Raw genomic sequence first — 21,818 nt, 5'->3', positions numbered from 1 at the left:
GTGGGTGTGAAGTGGTGCATGGGAATACACCTCCCGAAATAACACCGTGGATTTGACTTTATGTTACTCTGCTGTCATTTGGTGGTGATGAGAAGTCTTTCCCAATCTAGCCCTTGTTCATTTTGATAAGGGTCAGCTTTGTCAGTTGACAGGAGAGTGTGCTCATCAGTTATAATTCCCCCAGCGGCACTAAACACGCTCCGATAACACGCTAGCGTCAGGGCAGGCCAGGACCTCCAAGGCGTACAGAGCGAGTTCATTCCAAGTGTCCAGATTGGATACCCAATAATTAAAAGGCACAGAGGGAGCACGCTGGTACGGTCGGCAAGGTACTCCCTCACCATCTTTTGAAACTTTCCACTCCTTGTGAGAGTACCCCGCGCCTCAGGGTCTGAGAAAACTGTCCCAGAACGTTGACAGTGTTCCCCTGCCTCTACTAGATTGGAGTTGCCTCTCTCTCGCTTGTACGCTTTGGTTGGTCAACGAACTGTGACCTCTGCCGCTAGAGTGTTCAGATGGGAATTTTTTTTTTAAACAGTTCTGCAGCAAGGGCCTTCTGGTACTGGCCCATTTTTGTAGACCTCTCCACCTCAGGAATAAGAGAGTGAAAGTTCTCCTTGTAGCGGGGGTCTACAAGTGTCACCAACCAGTAATGACTGTCACCCAACATTTTAACAACGTGAGGATCACTGTTAAGGCAGCGCAACAAAGTCAGCCATGCGTGCTAGACTGGTAACGGGCAAGATTTCCGTGTCCTCACCAAGATGACGACTGACCATGCTCTCCTCCTCCCCCCTGTCCTCAGGCCACCCACACTGAACCGACGGTATGACACTTGTACAGGTACTACCATCTACAGCGCATGATAACAGCTCCTGTTCCTCCTCCTCCTCTCCCTCTGTCCCCCAATGCACGTTGGGATGAGATGAGGCTGGGCTGTGTGTAATCGCCCACTACGGCTTCTTGATCCATCTCATCATACTTCGGCTGCAATGCCTCCTCTTTAATTCTCTGCAGAGAGCGTTGCAAAAGACAGACAAGTGGGATGCTGACACTAATGATGGCGTCATCACCACTCACCATCTTAGTGGCCTCCTCAAAGTTTGTCAGGATGGTACATATGTCAGACATCCAGGTCCACTCATGAGGTCATATGTGTGGAGTCTGACCTGAATATTGATGGCCTTGTTGCAGCTGGTACTCCACAACTACTCTTCTGCTCACAAATCCTTTGCAACATGTGGAGGGTAGAGTTCCAACATGTGGGGACATCACACACCAGTCGGTGTGCCGGAAGCTGCAAACGCTGCTGCAACACAGCAAGGGCGGCGGAAGCTGTAGCCGACTTGCGAAAATGAGCTGACAGGCGGCGTACTTTCACGAGCAGATCTGGCAACTCGGGGTACGATTTAAGAAACCGCTGAACCATGAGGTTAAGCACATGAGTCAGGCATGGTACGTGTGTGATCTCGCCTCACGTCAGAGCTGCCACCAGGTTACGGCCATTGTCACACACGACCATGCCTGGATGTAGGTTCAGCGGTCCCAGCCACAGATCTGCCTGCTCTTTCACAGCTGTCCACAACTCACAAGCAGTGTGAGGTTTATCACCTAAGCTTCTGAGTTTCAGCACAGTCTGTTGCCACTTGGCGGAGGCAGTACTGCAGTGCTTCCAGCTTGTAACTGATGTGGTGATATCTGAGATGGAGGCTGAACATGAGGAGGAGGAGGAGGAGGATGCGCAGGAGCTGTACACTGTGGGGGCAACTCTGACTGACATAGGGCAAGCAATCCTCGGTGTGGGGAGGATGTGTTCCGTCCCAAGGTCCAACTGGGTCCCGGCTTCCACTATGTTTACCCAGTGTGCCGTCAGAGAGATGTACCGTCCCTGGCCACAAGCACTTGTTCCCGTGTCCGTTGTCAGGTGGACTCCTGGTAACTGCGTTGTTGAGGGCACGGCAGATGTTTTGGGACACGTGCTTGTGTAGTGCGGGGATGGCACACCAGGCAAAATAGTGTTGGCTGGGGACCGAGTACCTACCGAGGGACGGCCACCGCCATAAGCTTGCGGAAGGATTCCGTCTCCACCAGCCTAAAAGGCAGCATTTCCAACGCAAGCAGTCGTGAAATGTGCGAATTTAGGACTGTGGCCTGTCGGGCGTTAGCTGCGAATTTCCGCTTTCGTTCAAAGGTCTGGGATATGGACAATTGAACGCTGTGGTGGAACGTGGACGTGGATTCTGTTTCTTGAGAAACTGGCATAACAAGTGAAGACTGAGAGGAGGGGGAATCTTTACATGCAGTATGGACAGGGGATTGCCTTGCACACACAACAGGGGGTTCTATTGCACGCACAACAGCGGAAGCAGCAGTGGTGACACCCGCTGACACTGGTCGTGGACCCTGGGGTTCGTCCCACAAAGTTGGGTGCTTTGCTGCCATGTGCCTGATCATGCTGGTGGTGGTCAGGCTGGTAGTTTTGTCACCCCTGCTGATGTTGGCATGGCAGGTGGTACAAATGGCCTTTTTGGGGTTATCAGCAGAGTCTTTAAAAAAATTCCAGACTCTGGAAGACCTACCGCTTGTACTGGCAACGTCCCTCGTGTTGGTGTTACGGGAAACGGTTGCCTGCCTTCTGTCTGCGGCCACCACACTGCTTCTTCCTGCCTGTTGGGGTACTCTGCCTCCCTCCCCCTGTGTGCTGCTGGCCTCACTCTGCATGTCCTCCTGCCACGTTGGGTCAGTTACTAGATCATCCACCACCTCCCCTCTTCCACTTGCGCACCACGATGCTCCTCCTCACTTCCTGGCAATTGTGTCTAGTCATCGTCCACCTCTTGTGACAAATTGACAGCGTCGACTTCCTGTGGCCGTGGCTGTTCAAATATTTGGGCATCGCTACATGGGATCTCCTCTTCCACCACTTCAAGCGTAGCAGGCGAGGGGCACAAATATGGAAATGGACCAGTGAACAGCTCTTCAGAGTGTCCAAGTGTGGGATCAATTGCTGTCTGACGACACTCGGCATGGTGGGAGGAAGGAGCATCAGGGTGAAGAGGAGTATGCGGTCGAGATTCACGGCTACTAAGAGTTGACCGTGTGGAAGACAGAGCGGAGGTGGTGGTGCCCAGGTAACTGGAAGTATTATCTGCTATCCAATTAATAACCTGTTCACACTGATCAGTTCGCAATACTGGTGTTGTTCTGTGCTTCCCTAGTAATTCGATCAAGAAGTGGGAGCGAGAAGATGTGGCTGTTGGTTGTGGCACATTTTCACCTTGGCCACGGCCCCATCCTCTGCACGCACCATCACCAGAACGTCCAGTTCCACGTCCCTTGCCACACGCTTTGCCCATTGTAAAGGAAGTAAAATAGCTAACCCTTTTTCCATTGATAGTGCGAGTGTAATAAAAAGTAGATTAGAACCGTGGAAGAGGAAAACCACAGTTCTATTTCTCTGGCCTACACCCGACTGTTTGTTTTTTTTAGATATAGAAAGGCCCAAAACTGGATACTACACAGATTTTACCCGTTGAACTGCAAAACCACACTTCTGTTTCTGTGGCCTATACCAGACTCTTTTCAACAGATATATTTGTTTCTGCAAAATCAGAGACACTTTTTTTTGGGGGGGGAGGGGACACCAATAGGTTAATAAGACGGGTATTTGTACAGTGTGTAGGAGGAAAAAAAAAAAAGAGGATTTCGATGAAAAAAAGGGATTTTTACTGGGCCCCCGAGACCTGCAGCTAAGTCTAGCAATTTCAGAAACAGGAGCACACAGGACTGTAATGCAGCGTTTGATGGTATAACCACTGCGTCTCCTATATAGCCTGCCTGATATCTGGGATGGATATTAGTCCTGAGAAGGACTGTTTGTTCTGGCAGCCTTTACAGACCCTACAATAACTATTTTGCAGCAAAAAACTCTCCCTAGCTCAGCAGCGCTGTCTCTACACTGTCTGATCCGGAGCATCTGTGTCCAAGATGGCGGCGCCCGGTTTTAAATACTCGAGGTGACGCTGTGCGGCCAGCCAATCACTGTAATGCCCACAAACATGGCTGCGGCATTACAGTGACTGGCTGGCAATCCCTGCATGTTCATTGGCTCTGTAAAGAGCGCCAAACATGCAGGACGGAGACCAGAGCTCCCGCCCGAGTAACCCGGAAATGCTCGGTGCTCGCCGAACATCCCGAGTAGCGTGATGCTCGGACTAGTACCGAGCAGAGTCTAGCATGCCCGCTAGTGAGTAGTGCCCGCTACTCCCGACACCAGGAGGGGCGACCTGATGGGGTTCCCACAGGAGACCCAGGTCGAAGCCCTGCGGAGGAAAGAATTCTGCAGGCGGGAGCTCCAGCAGCTGGAGAAGGAGCTGCGCGCTCGGTGGGCGCGTTGCGAGCGTCTGGAGGCCAGGAACAAGGCCGCAAAGGCTCAAGTCCGTCAGGAGGAGTCTGCCCACCCCAGCCCCCGCGAGGAAGGACTCGTGGTAAAGTTTGACCTGAAAGCTGGGTGGGGCTTTATACAGGATCCAAACTTTGCGAGGGACATTTTCGTAAACCGGCGGGATGTTGAGCCCGAGCTGGAACAGGGTCATCCCGACCGGAATCTATACCCCGGTGACCATGTCACCTACACACGTCACCACGGGGAACGCGGGTGGTACGCCGTACAAGTGTACCGCGTGGTCGAGAACACCCCCCCGCTGGACATACCTTACGACCCGGCTGGGTCAGGTAAGAACCAGCAGTACCCCAGGCGGGGACCACACTATTAATCCAGCAAGTAGGACTGAATACTATGTAAATAGTCACCCGTAAGGGTGCAGTAGTTGAAGTTTGAAATAATGTTTTCTTAGAGTGTGTGTTTTCATAATTACCCGTCAGGGTATACAGACTCCAGGCTGGGGACTGTGAACAGCCGAAAACTTGTCTTGTATATAGTTCTGCACTTCTTAAAGTGCTTCCTATTGGTTTTATAAGTACGATCACATGACCTCAGAAGAAAAACCCGTTTGGCGTGGCGGAAGACGTGGTCCATCACCAGGATCACCCATGCCCTGCAGCCACGCCCAGGGCCTACGTTGAGGGTTTGCAGACGGGTCCCTCATGCTGCTAAATTTGCACTCGTTTACCAGAATGTTATGGAAAGTGTTTTATAATGATAAATATACTCTGTAACGTTAAAGTGATGTGCCTCCCATAAAGGAAAGATATATAATCTTATATGCAAATGCATTCTTAAAAATTTGCATGTCTAATATGTTTTGCTCTGTTCCAGCCCGCGGACGTGCTGTGTTTTACCAAGGGGGGGGGAGTGTGGCGCCCATGAGGGCTCAGTCGCCACAGAGGTACTGCACCTCACCCAGAGGTGTGGTGTCTCCTCTCAGGTAACATGTAAGGAGGGAGTGCTACCCGGAACCCCAACACCCGCATTCAACACTACACTGCTCCAGGCCGGCTGGAGGGGCAACATGCATGAGCGCACCTGCTGAGCCTGTCCCTGGCTGGAGTGGGGGGAACCCAGAGGTAGGGGGAACCAGTAGTGGGTGTGGGTGGAGGAAGTAGTTTAAGGGAGCACTATAGTAGTAGGTATATAAAGGGGAGCCATTTTAGGGTGGCAGGAGAGTTCGGTAGAGGAGTCAGTGGAGAACAGTCAGGGATCAGAGTCTCTTTAGGAGCTCTGCTCCACAAGCAGGGCCCAGTGCTAGAGGCCCAGGAGGGGAGCAGAGGAGTAGGCTCCGATCTAAGGGAGCGATCCTAGGGTGTACGGTGAGTGCAGGACGGCACCCGTACGCCCCACCTCTGTCAGAAGAGAGGGATCGTAGGCCGCAGGAAGGGGACCGGCCCCTGGTCCAGCCGTGTAACTCCAGGTCTCGGCTGGGAAAACCAGAGCTTCTGGCTTATATAGTCAGTTGCTGAAGCCTCATTCTAATCCCCGTGACGGTCAAGCAGGTCCGGGAGCTCCAACGTACAGGAGGGGCTTCAGAGCACCCGAACCAGATTGAGAGTGGGAAGCACAGGGCAGGAGGGAGAAAGCTAGACAGTCTTCACGCTGGGTCTAGGAACACAAGAAAGTGGGGTTCTGTCAGGTGCTCCTAATCTACCTGAGGAAGTGCTGAACCTCTGCCTGGTGAACACAGTGCGATGTGGGAGGCCGACAACTGTACAGTGCACCAATGGAACTGTCATAAGAACTGTGAGTAAAAGGCTCGGATGACTGCACCGCACTGCCTCCGTCCATTCTTTATCTGCGCCATCTTTCCCTCCCTGCACTACAACGCCCAGTGCAACTTTCACTGCCTTACACTGCCCTGGAGCAAGCTCTACCTGTGGAGAGCCACACCATCCCGGTTGACGTAACACCAGCTCCAGAGGACTGCTCCGCAGCGGCGGCTCCCTTTGGCCGCATTCCACAGGTGGCGTCACAAACACTTTCCCCAGATCCCCCAATATCTTCCCCTTTTTACTGACCGCCCTGGGTCACAGACCGGGCCAGCCACGGTGATATCCCCTATACCGGCATCCATAGGCCCGGCTGCCGAGTACCCCACGGCCCAGGGGGCGCGTCATAATAGTAGAAAATGCCATGTGATCTTCTTGCAGATGTTTCCTATGGCATTTTAGGATTATGTAGATACAAGTCTGTGCATCAGTACAGGGCAGAACACAAGAGTGGTGTATGATCAGAGCTGCGGTAATACATTATACCTGTATAACAATTGGCGCAGGCTTTGGTACTTTCCGGTCTCCTTTCAGAGGCTGCCCGTTCTTCTGGGTCATTACTTGCTTGTTGACATTTCCTAGAGCTTTTCTTGATGTTTTCCCACATGATACAGAACCGCGCACTTTTGACAAGTGACTTTCCTTTAGGGAAATATAGATCATGTGAGGACGGTTCCTGAGCCAACCATGTGGAGCATCAATGGGCATGAAAGTGAAAGATTGCCAACACCAAAGCTGCAGAGGCAAAAGTCTTCCAATACACAAGGAACAGAATTATGCCCACCTGGATGTCAGGTGTACTAGTAATCCCAGCACCCAACCCTCATGCCCAAAAGGACTACGTCATTTCTGCACTAAAAGTATTTCACGTGTCAAAACCCCACTGAAGTGGCACTTTAACCCCTTACCAACATGATTTGCAGTTACATCATATGCCAGCTCTGACTTCTTGCCTGGAAGATGATGGCTGTGATATTTAGCCATCATCTGCCTTTAATAGCCACATGTAGAGCAGAGCTCCACCTGTTAGAGATGGACAGCAGCATTAACAGCGAACTGAGAAGGGAGTCATGCCATGTGCCCAACTGTGCCCCTGTAACACGATCGTGGGATGCCATCACTGCCAGGAAGGAGTCTGCTGAAAAGACCCATGCCTGTCATGACAGATCTGAGAGTGCTGGCTATATACTGCAGTATTGCTGTACATAACACAAGAAATCAGATGATAGCATGTTCACATCCCCTAAGGCTATGTGCCCACGATGCAGAAATGCTCCGGATTTTTCCTGAGCGTTTCTGCATCTCCCCTGGCAGAAAAAAGCATGCGGATTGTACATGCGGATAGTACATGTGGATAGTACATGCGTTTTTCCTGCCACGGACATGCGGATGTGAAGAGCTCTTCACATGCATTTCCACATGCGGGTTTTCAAGCGCTTTCCAAGCGATTTTAGCATCACTTAGAAAGTGCTTGTCAACTTGGTCACACTATATAAATCCATGCAACCGGCATGGATTTATATAGTGTGATCCGAGAGAATGTCAAAAAATAAAAAATAAATCTATACTTACCATCCGATGGCCCCCGGAGTCTTGCTTCACTCGGTGCTGACTGCTGGCAGATCGCGGTACACTGCACTGAAGGACCTGCCGACATCAGCATTGCGTGACCCGTCACATGAATATGACGTCAGCGCAGGTCTTTCAGTTCATCGCGATTTGCTGGCATGAGAGGAGGAGCGCAACGGGGACCGCCAGAAGGTAAGTATCATTTATTTTTTATTTTATTCTTTTTTTCACAGTTTCTATGGTACCTGGGTCCGGAGGAGAGTCTCCTCTCCTCTACACCTGGGTACCATCCGCACATTGGAACACGTGGATTGCGCATCTACATATACAGTGATGCATAGTCCATGCGTTCTAATGCAAGTCAATGGCAGCGAAAACGCAGCACTTCCACAAAATAATTGGTAGTGCTGGGTTTTTTTTCCGCAATGATAATCCGCAGCGGAAACTTCCACAGCATGTGCACATCACATGCAGATCATCATTGGGGAACATGGCAGGCCTTCTACCATGCGTTTTTTAAGCATTTCTGCAGCGTTTTTGCCGCTGCGGAAACACTTAAAAAGGAATCGTGGGCACACAGCCTAAGGGGACAAAAAGGAAAAAGTTTAATCTCTACATTCAAATCACTCCTGCCCCTCTATGACCCATTTTAAAATAAAACATATGGGGGCTACTTCTGTAAAAGTCCAATCAAAATATAAAAATAATTAACCTGATCGACATAAAAACAAAAACCCTCATATGGCTGTATTGACAGAAAAATAAAGCTACTGCTCTTAGAAGAATAAGAAAAATGCAGAGCCGGGAAATAAAATGGTCAGGAAGGGGTTAAATTCTGCCACTTCTATAGAAAATTGAACCCATTTCGCTGACTGCCTTCAATGGCAGCCAAATAAGGCAGAGGGTTAGAGGAATACCGACCTTATATTGTAGACTTCTAGGATGCTTAAGAAGTGGACAATCCCTTTAAGCTACATTGTGCAGACAAAGCCGTGGCAGTGTAGAAGGCCGACAAGATCTCAGTGGAAAGGCTGCAGGTTTGCGTCTGCATTAGGCAAGTTATAGAGGTAGAAGTGTTGGGACCTTGTTGCTGTGCAGGTAGAATCTGGAGCCTCGGCACCGTCCTGCGGAGCCCATACTACAGGGAGGAGGAGCAGCGCCATGTGTAGTAATCTGAGCAGGATAGTCAGTGTTCAGCCAGCACTGATGGAGACTGACACCCCAACTCATTACCCAATACATGACCGGCTTAAAGAACCTCTCCCATCAGAGCTTATCCTCTTACTATATTGTAATCAGATTATACAGCACGGCACTTACAGCTGCTCATTATACCTTTCTACTGGGCTAATTATTCTCTTTTCTCTGCTCTATGTAGAATTAGCTGGGTCCCCTCCTGACCCAGCCGCTCTCATCCCCCTGCCAGGGACTTTTGCAGTGACTTATGACTCCTACAAGGAAAACTGACCTCCTGTTTCTACATACAGCTTATAAATATTAGCAAAAATGTCCAATCACATTGTAAATATAACGACATCCAAAAATGTGTGCGTCCAATGGACATTCCACACGGACAGTGTAGACCATAGACAGTTATGTAAAAGAATGGGAAGCCACTAGGTGGCAGCACAACGTCACATAACAGGATTTTTTATCCAGATGGCTGTGAATCTACTAGTCATTAGGTTACCTGACTCAAGTAATCATTCATAGATCTCCACAGCCAAATGTAGATGTATTGAAGTAGAACAGTGAGAGCAGAACCAGTTCGGCTTGTATTTTACCAGTGAGATTCAAAAACACAATTTAAACTTCCTTGACATTACAATAATAAATACCAACCAAGGCCGGTTACCACAACACTGAAAACTGACAGCCACAAGTGGGTTACTATCCTGGCAGAGCTACCATCCGGCTCCCCTACGTAGAGGAATACCGAAAAGCCAATATATACGCCTAAGGAGAAATTGCTCAACGGTGAATGAGTACATGATAAAATCGAGGGAATTACAAAAACGCTTCCTACAAAAGGGATATCCTAAAAAAGTGCTAGGCCAACGCCCTTACAAGAGACAGAAATTCTCTATTGACCCCTAAAGCACGAGAACAACAAGATAATGAGATCCATCTAATAGGAACCTACGACGACCGAAATCAGGGGGTGATGAACATACTCTATGATCTTTGGGCAATTTTGAGATCAGATAAAGATCTGCAAGATGTGGTCCCTGAGAGCCCCAGGGTCACATACAGGAGAGGCAGGAACCTTAGAGATCACCTTGTGCGCAGCCACTTTGTGGAGGACAACACGGGCAAAACAACGTGGCTGAGCAGTGACACCACGGGGACTTATAGATGTGGTGGCTGCAAAGCCTGCAAATACATCTGGAAAAGCAAGAAATGTATCAGTGCCACAACCAAACTAGAAGACCAAAATCACGAATTCACAAACTGCAAGACGCAAGGAGTAATCTATATGGCAACTTGCCAATGTCCGATGAACTACATCGGCAAAACCAAAAGAGTTCCGGAGACGGATATTGCACCATATCGGTTATGTCAGACGTAGAGAGGACACAACTCTCTCGAGACACATGCTTGAGAAACACACCTTGGACCCGTTTTCTTTATACTTTCAAGCCATTGAAGTAGTACGCCCCCCCGAGAGGAGGTAATTGGGACCAACTGCTGCTTCAGAAAGAAAGTAGATGGATCCATAGAATGAAATCCTATAACCCACACTACACAAATGAAACATTGTCCTTCTCATGTTTCATTGACACATAATAACATTTTCACCCCCTATGAAACCTCTTGAACCTCGCTAGACCTAAAAACTCTCTAAAATATAATATGTAGAATCCAGTCCATGTTCTTCATAATGGATATTGGTCCACATAACTATCAAATCAGCGCCATATAGGACCAAAACTATTAAAGTTATTATACTTTAAAATCACAAAATGACCTCTTGAACAAATTGAACTTTAATAACAATTGGACAAATTTCATCAGAATTTCTTCCTTTGTTTTTAGATTATAAAATACTCATCTGAAGACTTAATACAGATACATCGATACAATCAGACACACTGATACAATCAGAATAAAAGTCATCCCAATGTCTATTATTATGGACATATTGATACGATCAAATGAAATGAACTTTGAGGAAATAGACGTCCGCAAGCGTTTGCTGGTGCGGAAGCAGTGACATAGCCAGATGGCATTTGTCACGATGAAAGGAAGTTCTGCATCGATGTAAGTGTAGGTGGGACGAGGTAGCACATGAAACAGGCAGATCTGTCTGTAAACAAAACAAATGACAAACTACGAACAAACACTATTAACAACTCATATCGCAACAAACTCGTAGAGACGACATTATAAGATGCAATGCAATATACCAGTCTCCTTCCCTAGATATAAAAGACATATTAATACTGTGAGATCGCAGTGCAGCCAAGACATCTCTGTGAGAAAAAGATCCTACTGGAAGAATGAGACGAGTCCCTGCATGATTATATGATCGCAACATGATACGCCTGCAACGCACCCGAGTCACTCGATTGGATGACAGAAGGGGGGGCGCACAAGAGGTGGCACCAACTTTCCTATAAAGTCACGCTGGTTTAGCCGCCAGACGCTGCCGGCAACCCTGCCAATAAGTTTATTACAAAACTATCGTACTATCAAACCAAAAAAGATCATAGACTGTGAGCCCCTGATGACCATGAGAGTCTCATATAAGAATGATGAAACGCGTAGGGCTGAGCATTTCTATAGAAAGTACTACAAGAGATGATTAGCCAGGCTACCTCAATATAAAGCTCCTAGATCAGGAGAAACAAGCACCGCACCGGTATATGACGGCAGCACTATAAAGCCGTTCTGAAGAGAATAGCACAGGACATGGTAAAATGAATATTATTAATGCCATTATCAGACTGCAGACTCACAATGAGGAGAAATGAGATGGCATGATTTCTAATAGCCAGAGGCTAAATTGAAAAGGGAGTTATAAATATAAATAAAGAGATACCCCTAGGAATTGTGACTAATCCCTGGCCTCCCAACAAGACAATATATATAAATGGTTAGCCGGTGAGATAAATTAAAACCATACACAATAGTCCTATGTTTAGGATAATTTTAGGAAATTTGTCACGGATTTTGGACACTTAATATCTTTTTAAAATATTGAATAAAGGTTATTTTTTATATTTTACTCCCATTGGATTTGACTGTGAAATACTGCAGAATTATCTTGGACCATATTTATACTATATAAAACAGTGAGGGGTCAATATTGGTTTAGTAGTTTCCATATTACTCTGGATAGGCTTCTCAGTGTCTGCGGCATGGCAGGCTGGATGGCAGCGTTCTGCTACGATCCAGCCTGCCATCTCAATGTAGCAGAGCTGGAGCCGTCGTGGGAACCATGGAAAGGTAAAGATGAGGTTCGTTAATTATTTTACAGCTATTGCAGGAGACATTGGCTTCAGCTGGAATGGGCGTGACGGTAAGTAGAGTTTAATTTAGGATATTAAAGTATTGTGTTTATTTCAATTAAAAGATTTTATTCTGGGTGTTGGTGTTTTATTCACTTTCACTATGGGGTTAGTAATGGGCGCGTCTTATAGACACCTCCTCATTACTAACCTGGGCTTGATGTCAGCTGGCATTATAAGCCGACATCAACCCCAGCCCTATTACCCCACTGCCACCGCTACAGGGCAGTGGGAAGAGCGAGGCTAAGTGCCAGAATTGGCGTATCCTATGGATGCGTCATTTCTGGGGCGGCTGAGGGATGGTGTTTCTAGCCTGGCAGGGGGCCAATATTCATGGCACCCTTCCTGGGCTATTAATATCAGCCCCCAGCTGTCTGCCTAGCCTTTGCTAGCTATTAAAATAGGGGGACCCCACGTCATTTTTTTTTGGGTCTCCCATTTTAAGATGGCGGATACACAGGTGCAAAATACTGATGAAACAATCACTCACAACCTACCATTTCATGGAGGGGGTGACTGCCTAGTATTAGAATTGCACAAAGATAGGCTTTTATAGGGTGCTGTTCACACTAGGGTAGTGCACAGTATCCGGCTTACAGCCTATTAGTTACGCCCATACTATTCGACTAGGCGGGCTTCCCGGTACTAGGGGGTGCACTTGGATAGTACCGGGCAGCCCGCCTAGTCGAATAGTATGGGCGTAACTAATAGGCTGTAAGCCAGATACTGTGCACTACCCTAGTGTGAACAGCACCCTATAAAAGCCTATCTTTGTGCAATTCTAATACTAGGCAGTCACCCCCTCCATGAAATGGTAGGTTGTGAGTGATTGTTTCATCAGTATTTTGCACCTGTGTATCTGTGGTGCCCCTGAGGGTTCGACCGCCACAGGGATGCTGCACCTCTTTAATGGGGTGTAGTGTTCCTCCTTTGAGGTAAGAACAGTGCGATGGTCAGGACCCCAGCTTCACATCCAACACCACACTTCTCCCACCAGAGGGGCCTATTTGGCACTAGGTGCTGCCCCTACTGGAAGTTGGGAGACTGAGGAACCAAGAGATAGGGGAACCACTTAGTGGGTAAGGGTGGAGGATTCACATTTTAGTGACACTTTAAATTTCATATTTAATACACAGCCATTTTTGGTTCTGGGTTCTTTGATCGTGATCTCCCTCCCTGTGTGGACCTGCAGAGGATGGAGACACGGCCCTCGTATCTTGGCCTTGGGTCGAGGGGCAGGTTGCAGATAATGTATGCCTCAGCCCGGTCAAGGACCATGACCAAGAAGGCCTGGAGCTTAGGAGTGTAGTTCCACCGCAAATGGATCCCGGGGGGATGCAGACGGAGCGGTATACGCCACCTGTCCTCGCCAACCTGATCTATTCAGAGGGATTCTGGCTGCAAGAGGGGTACCGGCACCCGACACCTGACCTTGCTACTCTATGTCCTGGTCAGGGAAGCCCGGCAGGCCCTGAGGATCCCACCGGGTAACGGAAGGAGCAGAGCTGCCACACGTACCCTTTTTCTGAGTGAAGTTCAGATAGAGATCCAGCCTATCTGACGCACCCCCTGGGCCATATTCTTTATGGGAATATCCGGAGCCGGATCAGATGGGAGTTGTAGTCTTCCGAGTGGCTGTGACCCGGTCCGTGCCCAGGGTGTCAAACTCAGTTGTATGTGGCAGTCCTACAGATGTTAATAAGTTCTTAATGTCGACTACGCCACCCGTTGTATTGCGGTCACTATGGCCGCCGCTGCAGCAGGGTCCGCTGAGGCTGATGGTGTAGGTGCAGCTTGTGATGGTATAACCCCCAACGGGTGGGGTATAGCCTCAGGGGGTCAGGTGCAGAGGATGGGGGTTGTGGTGGTGCAGCATAGGTGTTAAATGAAGACAGAGTCGGGTTGTGCAGTTTAGGGTGTTTTTACTCACTGCTGATGTTCCGGTCACTCCAGCTTCAAGTGACCTCCCGAGCCGTGCTGCATCCACCAGGTCCTGGATCCAGCCAACCCCCAAGCGAGTCCGGAGCGTGACCCTGAGCTCTCCTTCTGTCCTTTCTCTGGCCGTCCCCACTATTGATCCACCCAGGTCCAGCTCCCTCGGGCCTTCTGTTGGGAGACCCTTGGCCTTGGGTTCCCTGACCCTCCACGTGGTATGCCTTCGTGGTGGATGTGGTGGGTGGCCGTGGCAGACGCTGCCCACGGCCTCCGGTCTCTGGCTGGGGTGTGTTTTTGCCCCCACCAGCTTGGGTTCCGGTACCCTGATGCCGACTCTTCACCCGTGGATTGGATTTGGGTTCTTAGAGTCCTTTCTTCTGTTTCCCCCTCTGGGTCTCTCTTTCTTCTCCTCTCTCACTCTCTGGGGCTGCTCTGCTCCTCTTCCTCTGACTTCTCTGCAAAGGCTGACAGACTGACCCTGTTCTTAGATGGTGCCCACCTTATATACACCCTCTATGTGTGAGCTCAGGTGACCAGCACCCAATGAGCTCCTATCTTTACCCAGGCTGCTCCCCCTATCTGCCCCTACACTACTTGGGATGTTCCACCCCCCTCCCACTCCAGCCAGGAACAGACTCGGTCGTACCTGCACATTTCTCAGTGGGAGTACCGTCGGTCTGCTCCTCGGAAATGGGATGTGTGTAGTGCATGCAGCCTACCGAGCTCAGGTCCACACTCCATCCTTACCCGGGAGTGGAATATCACACCTCTGGGTTGAGGTGCAATACCCCTGTAGCAGCCGAATCCTCAGGGTGCTACATATCTACACACAGACAGGAAAGGACTCTGTCTGAAGTCTAAGAACACTCTGGTGCGGGGTTCTGATTGAACACTGGACTTACTCGGAGGTTGTCGGACCCCCCCGTCTCTGGTGACCGCAGAACTCCGCGAGGAGCAGGGAGAAGCCTTTCAACTGCAATCTCCACAGTGAGTAAAAACCCTGGAAGTTAACCTCTATGGCCTCCGGACTCTTTATTCTGCATTACACCGCACTACGCAGCACCAGGCCTCCTATACTACAACCCATCCTGTCTCTCTGCCCTGAGGCCCTGCTCCGCTTGTGTGGAGTAGTACCAACGACGGCTGCCATAACATCCTGCCTCAGCGGACTGCAGCAGCGCTGGTGGCCTTCACCAGGCGCCACAGGTGGCGTAGTCAAGATCAGCCACTCAACCCGGATAAGCCCGTACCATCCTTTTTAATGTGACGGCCCTGAGCACTGGGCACGGAGCGGGTCCGGGCCATGGCTGCACCCCATCGACAATATAGGACCCGGCTCCGAGTCCCCCAACCCCCAGGGTAGGGCTTCCAGCGTCACACATATCCGCCATCTTTATGTGGGTCTGCTGCATCCTGGTAGTGCATTTGGCTTTGAAGATCTGGCCAGGAAAACACTGCTGCCCTTTCCTCACCCCCAGCATAGTGAGCGGGGGTGAGGAGCAAGGGGGAATGGGTGTGTGGAAATAATATAAGGAACAGGGAGGGATGTGTCAGGAGACAGAGTAGGGGGAGAAAAGTTTGTGCGGGCACATAATAGAGACTGGGTAATGTGGGGAAAGGGGTAACATGAAGAGACAGTGTGAGGGCATACCAAAGGAGACAGTACATGTACTGATGGTGGTTCTAGTGATGTTGTACTGTACTGATGAGGGTTGTGATGCTGTATTTCTGCATACTGCTGGTAGTTCTATTGATGTCTTTTTGTGCAGTTATTGGTTCTGATCCTGTACACATGGAACAGTCCATAACTTGTAAGATTACATGATACATGGCCATGTTAATAAAGTGTTGTGCTGTCTGAGAAGAGTTACTGTTTTTATTTGTTTTAGGAAAATTAAAGGGTTTGTTCAAGTTTGTGATGAAAGTCTGCAATCACTGACAGCATAGCTCTGAATTCTCATCGTGCGCATGTGCACTGCATGCGGTCAGGATTCTCTGGTGCTAGTGGTGAGAGCAGGAAGTCTTGAAACCACAATTATGCGAATTGCATACACATGATCACATGCCGACTAGACATGCATGGCCTCATTCTATACAAATTACTTGAGTGAGGCTGGTCACGTTTAGTTGGAATGTGGCCAGAAGTATGAAAATCTCATACTTGCATGCACATGACCTTTCAGGATTCTCCTGTACTGGAGGAAAGGTGAAAGTGTGCAGTGCATGCGCTGCGAGTATTCAGAAGTCTGCAGTCACCTAGAGTTCTTCCGACTTTAATCACAAACCTGGACAACCCTTTTAATTATACAATTAAGTACTGTAGCATGCCCAATCCTAAGAGCGTGTAATATACTCAATGTCAGGATTCAGCTCTGCTAGCTGGGTCCAGCAGACACCACATGACCACTCGTATGTGATTTTCATACTTACGGTTATGTGACAACTAGCCTTTAATCCTGCTTCTCTTCATGAAATAGGGGCTGTAGTTTTTGACTGAAATTGAGAGAATTAGGAAGAGTAGCTAGTCACGTGACTGTCAAAAAGCAAATCGTATATGAGCGGTCACATGACTACTATTCAAACTGCATGAGCGGTGTGTGTGGGGGGCGCCAAACTGAATTCCTGCTCCGGGTGCCGGAAAACAGATCTGCCTCTGCTAAGCTTGCAGATATGGTCAGAAGGTTCTGTAAGACATTGCACTATAGATCAGATATTCTTCCAGAAACAAACCGCCTGGAAGCCTCCTTGTCAGATTTATGCTTAAGAACTAATTATATTTTACTTTAAATATTTCTAATAAAGAAAATAATCAATACAGTAATTATAATCCATAATATTCCAATATGTTATATTACTTGTGATGCGTCTGATATAGTCTAGCTTTATTAAATCATGTTTTGTTTCTGTAAAGGAAATCGAGGCTGAGCCTGCAGATATTGTTAGAAAGTTCTGTACCATGTTATTCTATAGATAAAATGTACTCACAGAAACCAGGCGTCTGGAGGTCTCCTGCAACAGACTTATCCTTGAGAACTAAGAATTGTAATGTTTAATCTGAACATGCATGGAAACTTTGTTACTGTGAGCCAGAACTTTGGTTTAGATACTGCACTCTTCTGTAACAGAGTAGGTCCCTCTCTCATTCATAGGGGTCCTGTATACACAATTTATGTCTCATCTCCATCTCTGAACTGTAACTATTATTCAAAATACATTTTTCTCTCATTCTAATCACCTGTGAATATGGATGTTTTGCTTGGAATACAGATTTCCATGTCATTTCATTATATTGTCTGGGCGTGCGTGGAAACTCCATGCATGAGAGAAATTTACATTTATATACTTCACCCTTTTGCAAGAAGGCCGACCCACTGCTCATTCCTAGAGGTTTCTGTAGAAGTGTTTTTATATCTTAGCCTTATCTATACCTTTCTTAATTGTAAGTTTATTCTAAATTAACCTCCATTTTATTCAATTACCTATGAAGACCTGGTTTGTCCAGAAGTCTGCACCGACATCTGCTATCAAGCTCATCCAGTGGCCGGTATCATTATGGTACGGCATCCAGTGGCCGGTATCATTATGGTACGGCATCCAGTGGCCGGTATCATTATGGTACGGCATCCAGTGGCCGGTATCATTATGGTACGGCATCCAGTGGCCGGTATCATTATGGTACGGCATCCAGTGGCCGGTATCATTATGGTACGGCATCCAGTGGCCGGTATCATTATGGTACGGCATCCAGTGGCCGGTATCATTATGGTACGGCATCCAGTGGCCGGTAGCATTATGGTACGGCATCCAGTGGCCGGTAGCATTATGGTACGGCATCCAGTGGCCGGTAGCATTATGGTACGGCATCCAGTGGCCGGTAGCATTATGGTACGGCATCCAGTGGCCAGTAGCATTATGGTACGGCATCCAGTGGCCAGTAGCATTATGGTACGGCATCCAGTGGCCAGTAGCATTATGGTACGGCATCCAGTGGCCAGTAGCATTATGGTACGGCATCCAGTGGCCAGTAGCATTATGGTATGGCATCCAGTGGCCAGTATCATTATGGTATGGCATCCAGTGGCCAGTATCATTATGGTATGGCATCCAGTGGCCAGTATCATTATGGTATGGCATCCAGTGGCCAGTATCATTATTATACACACTATAAGCCTCCCAATTGGCATCAAGATAACAGAACAGTAGTGTTGCGCAGACGTGCTTGGATAAGGTGTCATCTGAGCATGCTCGGGTGCTAACAAATTATCTTTTGCTTGCTCGAAAAATATGTTCACGTCGCCGCGGCTGCACACAAACTGGCAAGCCCTGCATGTATTGCGGCGGTCTAACAGCCGTGAGACATGCAGCCGCGGTGACGCAAACATTTTTCAAGCACGCCGAAGATACTCTTAGCACCCGAGAATACTCGGATAACGCCTTAGCTGAGCACGTTAGCTTATCACTACAGAACAGATCTGAACAGTGCTCAGGATTCTGCTCACCTAGCACCCTGCCGAGAATAATAAATGCCTGTAGCCAATTTCCAAAAGTCCCTCCTACATTGCTCACCCTCCACCTCCCTATGCTTTTTCCCTGCTCCCACATTTCAGTGATGAAACACTCAAGAGGCAGTAAAGTAGATATAGCTGCAGTTTTCCTTTTCCAAATATTTTTAACTTCCATTTTTTAAATGAGGCCCTAATGGTCCTTGAAAGCATAAACACACTCTCCCAAGTCAGACTTTGTTGCAGATGGACAAGCCTATTTTTGGTAACAGTCTCTGCTGCCACTGGCCAAGTCCCAACACATCCTTCCGCATCATCAACCCTAACAGACCACCATGCTGCTACAGGCCCCTCACACTGTGGTCCCAACTGCAACACCCGGTGGCCTAAAAGATGTACCCAGGTTACCGTACGCGAGGTGTGAAAGCGTGTAACTGGCATGTCTCACCGGAGGTCATCACCACAACCCACTAATGGTCCATCCTAACTGACTCTGGGCACTCTGAGGACCTGATGCAAAGTATCTTCTGGATTAACGACCTCTGATGAAGTCTGCAATAATGAAAAATAATAATAAAAAAGTAAACGCTGCATTGCACCAGATGACCAGCAGGTGGCAATGAAGTCACAACATTAACTAGCCCCCTATTGTAGAAAACCTAAACACCATCAGGAGGTGCTGAGGCTTCATGAGAACGCGCCACCCCCAAACTTAAAAGGCTTTTCCACTATTCAGACAACTTCTCAATCACTGTTTCCCCTGAGTAAAATAATAACTATTCTACTCTGTGCCATTCCAGCAGTGTCAGCACTGGCTCTCCCGGGGTCCGCGATCCCTGCGGCCAATCAGAGGTGTCTGCACTCTCTCGTACTTTGGAGGAATTGACCGCTGCAGCTGCTCTCCCACTTCCTCCAGATGTCAATGATGTCTGTAGGAGAGGAAAGTGAAGCCAGCGCTGAATGTCACGCCAAAGATGGCTGCCCTCCTATTATATAAATCTCACTAGAACTCCACCACCAGCCTATCACATTCCTAGTTCCACATCCAACCTCCATATCAAACCCTGTAATAAACCCTTCATTACCTGGTCGTCAGGACCTCAATAAACCCAGCCTTTTTGAGGCCTAGTTCTGTACGGCCATTAATAATGCACTGGTGTAAATAATGTGTGTGAGGTAAATTGTGTGGAAAACTGGATTGTAAACAAGCAATGATTTCTTCAATTGGACTGCAATGTCCTGAACCATACGACTTGTACCAGTCATGCGACTTATGCTGCCCCAGGACTACAGCCATATTGGCCAAAGCTGTGATATCACAGAGGCACATACCAGCATGTGGAAGCATGGCGACATAGCGATGACATCACAATGGCAGGTGCCGGAATGTGGAATCCATGACATAGCGATGACATCACAATGGCAGGTGCCGGAATGTGGAATCTATGACATAGCGATGACATCACAATGGCAGGCACCTATATACACAGGAGCGCAGGTGAGAGGAGACACACGGGAGCTCACAAACCACAAGGAAGGCAAGAAGAATCGATTGGAGAATAGGGACAGGAGAAGCCAAGAAGAACAGAATAACCCGCTTCTTAGCCTTCACTGAGCCATGACAAGACTGAGCGGATGGAAGCGGAGGAGGAGACCCAGGACCCCGTCACATCCACCTGACTGATGAGAAAGGGGAGAAATTATGTAGATTATGTAGCAGCATTACAACTATTCTCGTTACCCATAGCAACCAGTCAGAGCTCAGCTTTTATTAAAGGGGTATTCCCATCTCCAAAATCCTCTCCCAATATGTAGTAGGTGTAATAATAATAATATTAGATATCCATGCTTACAACCACCAGTTATCTAGTTGCTAGTGGTCGTAACCATGGATACCTAAGGTCCTGCAATGCCTGCACATGAGGGAAGAGACAGCGAAGCAGAAAAACTATTCTACATTTCTAATTGAGGTTTTTGCTAATATTATTATTACACCTACTACATATTGGGATAGGATCTTGGAGATGGGAATACCCTTTTAATCTCTGATTGCTATGGGTAACTAGGAGAGTTTGTTGTTCAGCTTTGATAAGGGATGACAGATTTTACTAGACTAAGTGGATATCATTGGTGCAACCAGAGCAGCTGCACAGGGGGCTAATCGGTTAGGGGGTCACTCACCTTCATTTTGTTAATTCTGTGTATTGCTGTAGCAGTGCTGTGCGCGTATATTGATGCTGTGGGGCAGGGGCGTACATAGAAATCATCGGGCCCATAGCAGAAGTTTGAGTTGAGGTCTCCCCCTTCAAAAGAAATGTAAAAAAAAATTATATTTGTCAGTGTCACAGAAGAGCAGATCTCACAACTTTCCAGCCTTTACATAGTAATTTTCCCCCTGCTGAAGTCCTAGATTCCCCTCTCATTCCCACCATAACGTATGATGGCAACAAAAGTGCCCCCAAAAACAGTATGATACCCCCCATGGTGAATTCCTCTACCTTAGCCTCCACATGTACAGTAGGGTCATCAAACTTTCCCCCCTCCCCCTCAACTCCCAAGGCAAAGTAAGGTGACCACAACACAGTAATCCCCCAACTGTGACCCCCACACAGCCCTCCATGCAGTGTAATGGGCCTACATACAGTATAATGGCCCCACACTGTATAATCGTCTGCACTAGCCCTCCAAACAGTATGATGGACACCACATAGGTCAGAGTAATATTCAGCTCACCCTTGAAGGATTCCCAGTGGGTTCCATATAACGAAGCACAGGATCCAGTCTCTGCCAGATGTAGAAGCAAGGTGCACGAATTGAAGTGAATATCCAAATCCAGTACAAAAAAAGTCTTTATAAGAATGATTGAAACAATGGCATTGTTGTGACACACCATTTAGGTGTAGTTGGGGGTTTGGAAGGTGCAGAAAATATGAGTCTAAGAACATGCAGAGTGTTCGAAACGCGTTCGGTGTTGCACATTTTCTGTACCTTCCAAACCCCCAACTACAGCTAAATGGTGTCACAACAATCCATTTGTTTTTTTACTGGAGCTGGATATTCACTTCAATCCAAGCATGAT

At 48.1% G+C, this 21,818-nt stretch overlaps 1 long non-coding RNA gene across 1 annotated transcript in view; it reads right to left on the bottom strand.

Moving 5' to 3' along the window:
- LOC141229230 (uncharacterized) overlaps positions 1 to 21,818 on the bottom strand; it is a 53,260-nt gene that overhangs the window by 21,298 nt on the left and 10,144 nt on the right. The window contains exon 2 of the long non-coding RNA XR_012295957.1: positions 20,921 to 21,042. This is a non-coding gene — a long non-coding RNA (uncharacterized lncRNA). The remainder of the gene's footprint in view (positions 1 to 20,920; positions 21,043 to 21,818) is intronic.

The sequence above is a fragment of the Phyllobates terribilis genome, unplaced genomic scaffold (genome assembly GCF_046119375.1).
Source record: "Phyllobates terribilis strain yellow unplaced genomic scaffold, ASM4611937v1 Scaffold_462__1_contigs__length_1437853, whole genome shotgun sequence".
Classification (NCBI taxonomy): domain Eukaryota; kingdom Metazoa; phylum Chordata; class Amphibia; order Anura; family Dendrobatidae; genus Phyllobates; species Phyllobates terribilis.
The sequence above is the reverse complement of the archived record's forward strand: the minus strand, read 5'-3'. Positions and strand labels throughout refer to the sequence as shown.